Raw genomic sequence first — 13,785 nt, 5'->3', positions numbered from 1 at the left:
GACAAATTAGGATGTCTGAAGGGATTCGAACATAAAATCATCCTTAAAAAATCTGCCAGACCATGTGTACACAGAGTTAGGAAAGTGCCCAACATGATGCTAGAGCCACTCAAACTTGAAATTGAAAAATTGTTAAACTTGGGAGTGATTGAAGAAATTGAATCATCAGAGTGGTTGAGTCCAGTGGTTCTAGCACCCAAGGATGGTGGGAAATCAATTAGGATGTGTGTGGATCTTCGCGGATTGAATGAGTGGATCTGGGTAGACCGTCAGCCATTGCCAAACATAGCTGAGAGTATCAGCATTTTAAAGGGAGCAAAAATATTTAGTGTTCTTGATCTCTCTTCTGCTTACCATCAAGTTGTTCTGCATAAGGACTGCAGGCACTTGACATCGTTTGTTACACCTTTAGGTGCTTACCGTTTTTTAAGAATGCCGTTTGGCTTAGCCTCAGCAGCCGCATGTTTCCAAAGGGTGATGAAGATGGTCTTGGGGAATCTTCCCAATGTAATGTTCTTTCAGGACGATATTTTGGTTCATGGTGTAGACATGTGGGAACATGATAAAGTGTTGAGACTGGTGTTAGATAGATTAAACGAGAGTGGGCTCACAGTAAAGGGAGAAGTGTCGTATTGGCTTAGAATCCGTCACATATTTGGGACACGTTATCTCGGGGAATGGGATCCAGCCCAAATTAGAACTAGCAGAAAGTATTGTTAAGGCACCCACTCCAGCAGATAAGGATCAGGTCAAATCATTTTTAGGGATGGCGGAATTTTATTCCAAGTTTATTAAAGGTTTTGCTAGTCTCGTTGAGCCCATTAGGTCCCTTTTGAAGAAAGGTGTACATTTTTCCTGGTCCAGTGATTGCGAGAAAGCCTTTGTTTTGGTTAAGAAAGAAATTGGTGAGATGCCAACTCTGGGTCATTTTGACTCCAAACTCAAAACCATAGTGACTACCGATGCCAGCCTTAAAGGTTTAGGTGCTGTACTTTCCCAAGTTGTTAATGGTGAAGAAGTTGTTGTTGCTTTCGCTTCAAGGGCTCTAAAAGAAGCCGAGCATAATTACTCTTGTATTGAAAGAGAAGCGTTGGCAGTATATTGGTCTATTTGTCATTTCAAATTTTACTTATGGGGGATACCATTTGTAGTTAAATCGGATCACCGTCCTCTAGTTCAAATTTTTTCATGTCATCAAAGTGATCATATGACACCAAGATTGAAAAAGTGGAGCGAGGGTTTACAAGAATTCAACTTCTCTGTGCAATATATTCCAGGACTGAATAACAAACCTGCTGATTGCTTATCACGTCTTCCCATAGATAGAGATTGTGTCACTGAGGTTACCACGTGTATAAATTGGATTTTGGAGTCTACCATTTCTGAGGAGGAATGGTCACGCAAAGTTGATGAAGATGTTGTTTTTCAATTGCTAAGGAATGTAATTAGGAGTGGCTGGCCAGATCATCATACTCTAGAGAATGTATTAAAACCATTTTGGTCCGTGAGAGATGATTTAACTTTTTTCCAAGGGAATTTGATGAGAGGTGATAGAGTTGTGCCTCCTAATGATTTGAGAGAGAAGATTGTCAACCTAGCCCATGAGGGACATTTGGGAAGAAATTTAACGAAGGCTCGCATCAGGGAAAGATATTGGTGGCCTGGAATGGATCGCATGGTGGAAACTGTAGTTAAAGATTGCCATTTGTGTGCAGTGAATGACAAATCACGTACCACTACTCACTCACCGTTATCACCTGTGGAAGTTCCGGTAACTGTTTGGACAAAGTTAGGTCTAGACATTGCCGGCCCTTTTGAACTAATGCCCTCACATGAGAGATATGTTGTTTTACTGGTTGACTACACTTCTAAGTGGGTTGTGACTAAATGCATGAGTGTAGTTAACTCAAGAACTGTAATTGAATTCTTAAAAGATGTGTTTGGGTCTGAAGGTATTCCCAAAATTTTGCTCACTGACAATGGGGTACAATTTACTTCTAGTGAGATGGACAACTTCTTGAGAAGTCTTGGTATTATCCACCAGAAAACAGCTCTTTACTCTCCTCAAGCAAATGGCCTCACGGAGAGGATGACTAGAGTTGTTAAGAGTTGTGCACATCTATCCAGAATTAACTACACCCAACCACTTCATCCCAAATCTTGTTACCAATTAACGTAAAGGGAGATCCAGAGTCTGCCATGAGTTTAAACACAAATTTGTCAATTTTCACATCACAAAATGGCATAAATATACGTTCTGTGTCAACTATCGCATCATTTACATTGGAGACTACTAGTGTCCTTACAATGTCCGAGGTTGGCACAGAATTGTGATCTGTGTCGACCATCGCATCACTAACATTGGACACCACAAGTGTGCGTACAACATCAGAAGTTGGCTCACTAACTTCTCTCTTCTTTCCAGATCTACATACCCGTGCATAGTGTCCTTTGATACCACAATTATTGCAGATGCTATCTCTAGCGAAACAATGGGGAAAATTAGAGGAGTGGGAGAAACTCCCACATCTGAAACAACGCATCCTTTGATTACTTATAGGACGTTGTTGGCGAGAGTCACGTTCTTTAGAGAGGGTAGACTCTTTAAAGGAAGAGGGGCGATTATCGAGAGTGTTTTTCTGAGCAAACGTCTTTTGGAAAGGTTTGCTCTTTGAATTCACATTGACTTTTGCTACTTCGTTATGATCTTCACAAAATAGATCTTCATCTTCCAACATATGTACAGAGTCAGAAACCTTTTTCTTATTATCACTGACAGTGTGACTATCATCCTCTTTATTTTTTCTAATTTCTTTTACCCATGTAGAGGTATTCTCCATACCTTCTACAATGTCCAAAGCTTCTTTCAATGTAGGGTTTTTGGATAATAACTTCTCTTGAACCCTTGAACTGTTCGTGCATCGAACAAGTTGGTCTCTAACCAGAGATTCGGACAAGTCACCAAATTCGCAAGTTCGAGAGAGAGTTTTCAGAGCCGCGACATATGTGCCCACGCGTTCACGAGAACCTTGGACACAAGTAAAGAATCTATGTCGCTCTAGAACAACATTAATCCTTGGACCAAAATATTGTTCCAGCATTGTCATTGACATTTCAAAAATGTCTGCAGGTTCCCCATCAGCCCCACCAATAGGTATGGTGTCCATACTGTCGTAGGTGTGTCTGCCTTCCACCCCTAGATTGTGCAGTAAGATGGCTTGTTTTCTAAAAGCCGAAAACTTTTCTCCTCCAATGGCAACTAAGTACGAGTCAAATAGGTTTCTCCACCTCTTCCAAGGAAGAATGGGTTCACCTTCCTCCGAAAGAAATGGAGGTGGTTGTGACATGCTAGACGTAGTGGCCATGGTGAAGAAATTGCACAGCTACTATAGAGATGTCTTAAGAACAATGTCTTAAAAACAAACAGAATTGAACTTAATATTCTATTGGTTAAACGTAAATAGAATTTAGGTCAATTGAAAATTTACTACTTACTTATATTAACAATTAATCAATAACCAATCAAGATTACGGTACACTATAGAAATTGGGTTTGATCCAAACCTTAGAATGTTCAGTAATGTGTAATCATTAATCCAAGTTACATCATAGTTACATTTGTGCACAATCCAAGTGCATCGGTGAGTTTTATTCAATGCAGTGCGCTGCTGTGCGCATCAGCGTGAGTGAGATGATATTCTGTTGCTGTTGCGGAAAAAATGGTTAAAGTGCGCTACTGTGCGCATCGGCGTAGTTAATTGTGTTGATGCGCGTTGCCGTGCGCATCGGCGTGGTTACTATGGAAATCTAAAATGGCCGCTGCGTGGTGACGTCACGCGTCGGACGTTAGGAGTCAAGGTTCACAGTGTTCGCGTAAGGCGTACGCTCGCCTTAGACAGTCAGAGCGAGGAGAAGAAGGCTGGCTGTATCCACGCGGTGACACGCGAAGTAGAGTGCACGCGATGCAATTTAAATGGCAACAGGATAAACGGTAAGCCTCGAGCAGGAGGTAAATCAATGACAGTACCTGTATCCAAAGTCATGTAATTCCTCCGTTATTGTCCTAACTCGCAGGCAGGCAGGCAGGGCAAAGCGGCACTGTCGAGTCATCCACAGTTGAAGCAGGATGAACACACTGTGATTCCAAGGGTAGTTCAAAACAACACAGTCAGCCAAAACAGTGCCAAAAGTCCCAAAATTCAATCCAATTCAACAGGGCAACACAGCCAGACTGTGGAAGATTGATCCAGAAGGTAGAAACCAAATCCAAGACAAGTATGCTGCATCCAATGTGTCCAATGCAATCCAGAAGTTAGAAAAACGAATATTACCAAGTCCTTAACGAAATTCTTGAGGTAGGGGAATTGATGGTCGTAGGTGCTTGTCCCCAATCAAGCTTTGACCCTCGTCGCCAGTGATAAAAGCTCTGAGTCAGATAAGTTGTAGAAGGAGCTTTTAATGGTACAACCATCAACAGTAGAAGTTACAGCAAACTGCCTTTACATTAGTTGGAATGTAATCATTCCAACTGTGATGTCACTGTCCATGACACTCTTAAAGACACAGCAACATAACAGCACTGTTTTGGAGTTTTTGAAGAATGTCCTTCATATCCTTTGAAATGAATGATAGATCTTTCATGAAAGGTTGTAATTCTGCATCAATAGATGTGCCCAGTTTTGAACAGATTGAATCAATTCCTGCAATGATTAATTTGTCTTTGGGAGGTTTTCCTGGTGTGTGGAATTTGGGAAGTAAATAAAGAGTCAGGATCACTGGGTGTTCAATGAGAAGAAGCTGTTTCTCTTCGAGTGTGAGAAGATCTTTGCTATGCCAGTTGTTAAGTAGATGTTGTAACTTGTCCTGTATCATTTTAGTCGGATTGTGGCAGAGTTTCGTATAGCAAGATGTCAAGATGTCGACTTGCTTCCTAAAGATAATCTTCTTTGCTTAAGAGATCTATGTGTTCCCCGTTATTGGCCTCCTTGACGACCAGATCCTAAACGTTCTGGAGCTATTTAAGGGCTTGTTGTTTCCTAGTGATGTTAGAGGGTACATATTTTGTTTTGGATTGATATTTCGATAATCTCCAAATCCGCAATCACAGCCATGAAGAATCGATTTATTGTGTTACCAGGAGGTAGAATTGGTGTAAAATGTGATTTGGTGGAAAGAATCGATAGTTTGGAATGGAAGATATCAATTCCTAGTTCTGAAGCAGTTATAGATAGGGGCCTATAAATGATGTGATTTTTCAGAGTAGGGGGCAGTAGCCCCAGGTGACTGTACCCTATGTGCACTTTCCCTCCCACCAGTTCAGGGGTGGAATCCTGACACTGGCCCTTCAACCCAGGGCTTGTACCTTTAGGCTGAACATGTGCTCGGCAAGCCTGGGCTTCCAGGGGAGTACCCCTACCCCCCCAATGGAAACACACTCTAGTTGTGCTGTGCCTGGACTAGGTTCCCAACCCTATGTCCTTGTGACAGTGCATAGAGTGCCCCAGGCCAGAAATAGCCGCACTAGGGTCAGTCTTTGGGTGTTATGATCTCATAACTGGCAACCCCTGACCCAGTGGTCTTCCCACTGTGGACTGTTTCTACACCCTGTCTCTCCATCTGGGCCTCTGTATCCACCACTGTGGAGTGGTACCCCCAGAAACCAGAACGTGTTGGGTGCTTGTGGCAGCCCCCCCCTCGAGCTCTACTGACACTGTAGGACTCCCATCAGTGTATAGTCTCCTAGCACAGACCACGTCTCGCTGCTTGTGCCTAATCTGAGCAATCCAAATACTGGGGCTGGAAATAGGGCATGCATGGCCTCTGCCCACCACCAACCCCTTTTTCCTAATCTTAGAAAGGACATATGACTGTTCCTCCCCTACTACAATGGGACTGGTTTGGGTCACTGTGACCCTCCTTGTCAATCTAATGGGAAAATCCCGATCCACCCTCCTTGGGATCACTTCTCAATACCACCCAAACACTCTGATACACAAGCTCCATGGGGTCAGAGAACATACAACCACCAGGTGATGCGTAGCTCTGGAAAACAATGATTGAACATATGCTCTCTAGCAATCAAATTGTACAGCCTCTCAAAAGTGTTCACAATACTACCCCTCACCCAAATATTTAGTGCCCTGCAAAAGTGACCCACAAAATACCCCCAGGACTTGTGAGACAATTTCCTACCACCACTGAATCTCAACCTGCACTCTTCTGGGGTTACAACATATCTCTTAAGGGGTCCCTTTATGGTGGGACATCTCAACCTGTCTCTCATCTAGGGACAGTAGGGCATCCCTCCAATCACCAGGTGTATGCCTCCATAGGCAGCCCCCAATCCTCCCCAGGGATCCTGTGCACTACTAGCATTACCATATACACCTCAAACCACCTGCCTATGCCATCCTCACCCTGAAAGTCAGACACCAAATATCTGGGTGTGTAGACTTTTCCTTCAGCCCTGGACATGGTACTTTTGCTGCAACCATTACACTCTAATTGCTTTGCTTTTAAATCCAGTTCTTTTAGACTCAGTTGATGATCCCACAATATATTTCTTTCCTCCAGACCTCTCCCAGCCTGAACTTCCTCCATGGCAAGTTTTTCCTTGGCTAAGGCTCCCTCCGCCTCAGCCCTCCACTCCTCCCCCTGGCTTTGTCAGCCTTTGATCTACTCTCCTCTGCAGTCAGAAGGGTCAGCTGCAGCTGCAGGCCCCTCTCAGTCTGTCTATTCTTGAATGACTCAGGGGACAGGGTGTGTGAGACTACTCCCTATCTGTGGGCTCTCCTCTGGAAACTCTGCAAATTTATTTTTCTTCTCCTCTGCCTTATTCTCAGGGCCACTGCCCTCTTTGTACTCGGAATCATCAAGGAGGCTCCAGAGCTTTAGGTTCTGTAGTATTCCAAAGGGCTCCTCCTCATCCTCCCAGTCCTCTATTGAAGATATTCCCCAGAATACCTTCTAAAAAGCATGCAGGGCTGCCTGATGATCCTGCTTTGTAGAACTCCTATTCACAGCCAGCCCCCTCATCTTGCAGAAATGTCACAGTTCCTTCATAGTGTATAATGACACGCAGTTGAGATCCAGGTGTAATTCCATGCTGGCCAGGTATCACTGGTGCAACAACAGAAAGAATCCAAAGTTGATGAAGATACAGCAGGAGTCATATTTTGAAAAAATACTAATTGGGATAAAAAAAAGGAGAAACACATAATGCTTTTAAATGTGAATGGTAGTGTACAGCAAATTACTTTAAGGCACTGCACAAACACACGTCCTATCCTCACCCCTGATCACCAACGTAAAAAATTGGGGCCAGATGTACACCCACCAATTTGCGACTCGCAATATACGACTCGCAATTTGAGATTCACAAATTCCTAATGGGGTTGCAAATTCCATGCCTCATGAATATTAATGAGGCTTTCTCAATTTGCGACCCCATCAGGAATGGTTAGCACTCCCTGATATGGTGGGCTGCTGGGGTCAGCAGACCACCATGTCTAGGACTGCTTTTAAATAAAACAGTCTTTCTTTTTTTTTTTAAATGCAGCCCATTTTCCTTAAAAGAAAACGGGATGCATTTAAAAATAAAAATGAACTTTTCAGTTTCTTTTTTTTAAGGGTAGGCAGGGGTCCCTGGGACCACACTGATCTTAAAAATATTTTCTCACATACTCACAAAGGGGAAGGGGTCCCCTGAAGTAGGTGGTAAACTGTGAGTGTTTTGCGGCTTTAAATGCAGTAGTGAAACAATTGTACATGGCATGGTACTCGCTATTAGAAAAGGAAGCCCCTTCCTAATAGCCGGAGTCGCAAATGCTATTTTGCAAGTCAGTGACTCGTAAAATAGTATTTGTACATGCCATTACCCTTTTTGGCAGTCACAAATGGGAGGCTCTCCCGTTTGCGGCCGCAAAAAAGGGTCGTACATCTGGCTCCCAGTCTCTAGCTGGCAGAGGTTTTCACTATGTCCTAGTCAGATATACACCCTAAATTAACCTGGGCTTGCCATCTGGTAGCTTGGCACATAACAGTCAGGCTTAGCTTAAGAAGCAATGTGTAAAGTGTTTGTGCAACACATAAATGACAGTAACTCAATGAAGCACAACAAAAAGCTCCTGTTCAACAAAAGACTCCAGCTGTCATGATTTAAACCCAAAGACTTCACCCTGATTAATTTGTTTGATCCTGTGGTTGATTATTTGAGTGAAGTTGACAGTGCTTTACAATGATTTATTTTCCAGTTTTGGCACTGTACAAGACGTATATTAACTCATTCAGTACACTGGAAATGTATATTGCATCTTTTGCTGTCATTAGTTGACGCCCAATAGACAATGTTGACATGAATGTCTATTGACAACTCTACACATAACTGATTTCTTTACATAAGGCCAAACTCCTCACCAACTTAGAAACTAACCTTGTTTCACAAATTAAGAGGCATGTGAGCGGGGAAAATCACAGTCCTCAATAGGGCATGATGAACTTCATTTCTTGGTTGAGACTCTAAAGTGACCGTTACTTGAAGGGATAACAAGCATAGTACACACATTTCTAATTAATTCTCAATTCACTCCCATGAATTTCATTAACACAAAGTTTTTTAATTGAAAGTTTAAATAGGCCAACATTTTATTATCAGAGAAAATAAAACTTAGTAAAAACGTGCGTGATTGTATGTGTTTGTGTGTGTGTGTATGTGTGTGTGTGTGTGTGTATAAGGATGTAGTATAATCTTAGCTTTAGCAAAAAGTTGCTAACTCTTGGCAAACTGTGCACATCAGTTCCATTAGGATGCTCACCCTTCTATAATGATGATTGTGATATAAAGCTGGTGATTCATAGCATATCAGGGGTTTGATGGTGCCTAGTTCGGATATTGTGGGCCTCAGTGACATGAGATGGTGATACACAGTCATAGAATGCTGAATTCAATCATGCGTGGCAATAGTACATGAGAACACTGGAAGGAAAAAACATCATGCTGAGATTTGACCCCAAACAAGCATTGGTATTCTGACAAAATATTGAGTTAAAATTATAAAGCTAAAGAAATATCGACTTATTAATATTGTGACACAGAAATATTCTGTGCAAAAAAGGTAAATAAATATTGTTTTTTAAGTTCCTTTATGTGTTTAAATGATATTTTAATCGTATATGTTTTGTATTGCTTATGCAATTGAAGTTCATGTTTTTGTACATAGCTGGTCATTTTAAGTTATTTATATTTTCAATTCAATTGTAAAATTAGAATTTATAGTGTTGTAGTGGTTTGTCAGGCATGTAGGGGTACAACGGCATCCCGGCATACAGCCTGCGGAGGCTCCAGATGGTCCAGAACCAGGCGGCCCGGCTGGTCTTTGGTCTCCCACGATATCATCACTCCACACCGCTCCTCAGGGAGCTTCATTGGCTTCCTGTCAAGGAACGTTCCCTTTTTAAGACCGGCTGCATGGTCTTCCAGGCCCACCAAGGCACTGCCCCTGCCTTTATTTCCTCGTTAATAAAAGAATACGTCCCCATTAGAGAGCTTCGCTCCTCTTCCAAATCTCTCCTCCAAATCCCACGTTTCAAACGTAAAAAGTGGGGTGGAACCAACTTTTCTACCTTAGCCCCCACGTTTTGGAACTCCCTTCCTGATCACCTTCGTTCTGCCACCCACTACCTTTCTTTTCGTAAAGACCTAAAAACGTTCCTTTTCAAACAGGCCTTCCCCGTGTAATCTCCCTTCTTCTTTACGACAGGTTAATTTTGCCTCTGTTGCCGAACTCCCTACTAGCGCCAAGAAACCGTACGGTGCACGCTGCGCTTTATAAATGTTTTAAATTAGAAATTAAATTAGAAATTAAATTAAGTATAATTAATTTATATATTTTTTAAATGTATATTAATTATCTCTCTGCTTATTAGCCATGTAAATTGAGTACATATATTTTAAGTAATATTTTAAGTGTGGGTTGATGGGTTTGTAAGGGTATAGGGTGGGTTGTTAATTAAATAATAATCAATACATGATTAATTATTGATACATCATTAAATAATTTATTGTTAATTAACTATGCTCAAGGGTCAAAAAGTTGACAAATAAACATATGTGGACTGTGTTTTTAAGAATTTAATGGTGGATATCAACACTCATTCCATGGGTGTTGACTTCAAACATTCTACTGTCCCTATCAGCCACATGTAAATATATCTTTGTACATAGCACATATGTACTTTTATTCACCATATTTTACTTTCATTGCACCATCACCTGTTAGGAGCACCTTGTATATGCTATACTGTAATTGATTTATATATCCCTAATTGAGGTATGAATAAATAAATGCACTAAACACATAATTAGAACTTACTCATTTGGAAGGTTTTCTTCTATCCCTAGTATAACACTATTGCTGTGGGAGTCAAGGGATGAACTTCCCCCAAAGGGACCACTCGTTTATTGCATAACTGTCCAGCCCAGGTCCCTGGGTTACTGGGTTTGCCCTTTTTTCCATTGACATAGAGTGTAACGCAAACTGGTTGTGTAATTTATTATAATACCCCTGAAAGATACATTCATGATATTAATTACATTTTTACTTTTATACTTCCTCATTTTTAGTTTCAAACTCATTTGTTGTATAATCAAGACTTTAACAACTTTTTTGATTACTCTTACATTAATTCATTATCGGTTCAACACCCAGAGTACGCAGGCAACAATCTGCCTCTCAGTATACCTCCACTCCAGACCTGCAACATATCGTCATGGAGGAGTCCGTTCAGGAAAGTCCAAATGACAAGGAACAGGTTGGTCTGTCTGGTCTGTCTGGACAGTAAGCATTAGTGAGTCACACTAGGCCCACAACTACATCTCCCACCCAGGCTGTTACCACCCCTCAGCCTATGGATACCTCCACTTCCTGTGTCCAAACGAACATCGTACCAATCTTGTGCCCCCCCCCCGGTCCTGGCTGCATTTAAACAAACACCACCACCTCCAGTACAGCCGGGAACCAATGGGATGGGGGACACTGTGTCATGGGCACAAGGTAGTGGGGGCAGGGATTGTGTGAGAGACTCTGTGGGCCAGCAACTTGAGGACACCTGGTTCACTGTCACTCAGGCCTCCATCAACCAAGTCTTGGGATCCCTCCATCAGCCCCATGACATGATGGGTCAATTATATAAAAAGACTCAGGAGAGTAAGTAGGAGAAGAGGGAGCACAATGTTCAGATGGGGAATCTGAACTCCAACTAGGGGCTTCCTGACTGTTAGGGTTAGTACCAGGAACATTGCTCAGCCTCACTCTGTGTTATAAGAACATACTTATAATCATGCTATTTTTGTGTGCCTTGTGGAAATAGCTACTAAAATTGCCCTTTGTTTTATTATTAATTTGCAAGATTTCATAAGACTCCATTATCTGCAGTAAAACTTAGTGATTATTGTATTTGCTTATGCTTGTTTAGTGTTGCCCCAATCATGTGTATTAAAGTCTAGTTTCCATCATTGCATTTGCCAGTGCTTGGTTTCAAAGAAAGCCAGGGTGCATTTATTAAAAATCACGTTGCCAAGTCCACAGTTAATTTCCATAAACTGCACATGTCTTCTTAAGCTGTTGAGACATGTGTGCCATGTTTATCCCCCTCTCCAACTGTAGAACCCCACCCTTCAAGAACTCTATAAAAGTCCTTGAATCCAAATTGCACGTGCTTGTGTGCATTTGCCCGCTTCCTCCCCTGGTTTCAGAGTCGTCGCCATGACCTTAATTCAGCAAGAGGAGTTTTTTCATCGATGCTTCCATCACTGCTGGGTCTCCATGACGACGTTGGTGCTGTGACTCCTCTTCCTGGTCCCGATTCCTTTACGCTCCGATCCGAAACAAAACAAAGGAGGGAATCAAGTAAGAGTATCGCGTGCACAATCAGAAACGTTTTCAAAGGATTTAAGGTATTTGCGAAATTGATTTTAATATTACTTTAGTTGGGATTGAATATAAATTGCAAAACAAAAACGATTTAAGAGTTTGGAAGGCGAGACGTTTTTCATTGTTTTAGCGAGCATAAACAACAAAAAAAATTGACAATTAGGAATACTCACCTTGAAATACTAGAACTTTTCACAAGACTGTGGTGTAATAAAGGGCAGCAGTTGTGCCTATAAAGAAATAAGCAAGATAAGAGGTCAATGATTAAAGGACAGTTTTATATGTTTTCTAGGAGACATTTTACCTTGTTAGAGAAACTCATTATTAGTAAGTTAGTGACAATAAGCACATGAGTATGGGAAAGGATTGGTATATAATAGTAAGTACTGTTCTTTTATGTTTTTACAGATACTAGTCAGAAGTATAATTTAAACTGCATATTTTAATGAACACTATTCTGGTGAACATAACCACAAGTACTGAAAGGTATTATTTCCTAATGGTAAAGTTAAATAGATAGATGGAATAAGAACTGTTTATGAAGAAAAGTTAATATATATGTCACTTGTGTTTTTTAAAATAGATGTCAGCTTTAAGACGCAAGAGTGCCTGAAACTCTAAACAAAAGAAAAGAGTGGCGTTAATTGAAGTTGAAAACAGTGGAGTGTTTCTTTTGATTATTATTTTGTCCCATTTTCCCCCTTCCCCTGGAGATCTGTTCTCACCAGACTGCGTTGTAAATTCAGTCTAGCGGGTAAAGGGTTTTTAGGGGGAGACGAGAAGTAACGTCTCATCTCTCAAGTTGAACAACCTGGAATTCAGGTGAGTGAAGGTTTAACACTGACTAGGATACAGGAGAGTACTGAGGAGAGTGGCGGCCGCCCTCTCCCTTCATTACCTCCAGGACAACCATTCATGTTGTTATCGCTACTTACAGAGCTGTGGCGATCTTATTCCGGCTATTTCGAATTCACACACTCAATTTTTGATACTTCTGCCGACTGGCACAAACATGTTCTGAACCAGGCAAATGTTATTTTCTAGTTCTGATGATGATTCCAGTTTACCATGAGCAAGGGATCGAAACTTCGACATTTCTAAATAGAACCACAAATGTCCATTGTGCTTAACTGTTGTGGTATCTATTTTTGGTCACAACTTGCTGTTATTTAAAACTGAATGCAGGTGGCCAAAGCTCAAAGTCTTTGCCTGTATTTCTGTTTTGGTTCGATTGTCTGTATTGTTACCCCATTCCCCCACAATTCGCGGTTCTTTAAAGGTACAGGCTTGTGCCTCACTATTTATGCTGTTCAAAGTATTTCTAATTAATTTCTCCATTGTAAAAATAAAACTCCGTTGTCCGGCTAGACACTGGATGGCTAGAGTAACCCATCGTTGGTTATATTCTAATTATTTTGTGTACATTATTATTTGCTTAGGACCTTTGTTCCTTGACAGTGGCGGCTGGTGACATTTGAAAGTGGTGTGTTCCTTGACAGTGGTGGCTGGTGACATTTGAAAGTGGTGAGCCATAACATTACTTTCATACTGCACCCCAGCAAGCAAGCGTAGCGAACCGGAACAACCTACGGGGTGTTTGGGGTGGGGGTTCTCCCTCCAAGAAAATTTTGAAAAAAGAGTGGACAAATGGAGCATTTTCAAGCAAATTTGAGAAAGCATATGTGAGAGAACACTGAACACTGATACATTAAATTACTAAATGTAATGGAAGGGTGGTGGAGAGAGAAAATAGTTTGCTTTGAAGTACAATATGCCAAAAAAATAATTTTCAACTAATCTTTGTCCGTGTGAACCGAAGTGCCTGACTGCAGGCTCCCACTGAACCAGTTCTCTC

The sequence above is a fragment of the Lissotriton helveticus genome, chromosome 9 (assembly GCF_964261635.1).
Source record: "Lissotriton helveticus chromosome 9, aLisHel1.1, whole genome shotgun sequence".
Classification (NCBI taxonomy): domain Eukaryota; kingdom Metazoa; phylum Chordata; class Amphibia; order Caudata; family Salamandridae; genus Lissotriton; species Lissotriton helveticus.
This window is presented reverse-complemented; position numbering follows the sequence as displayed.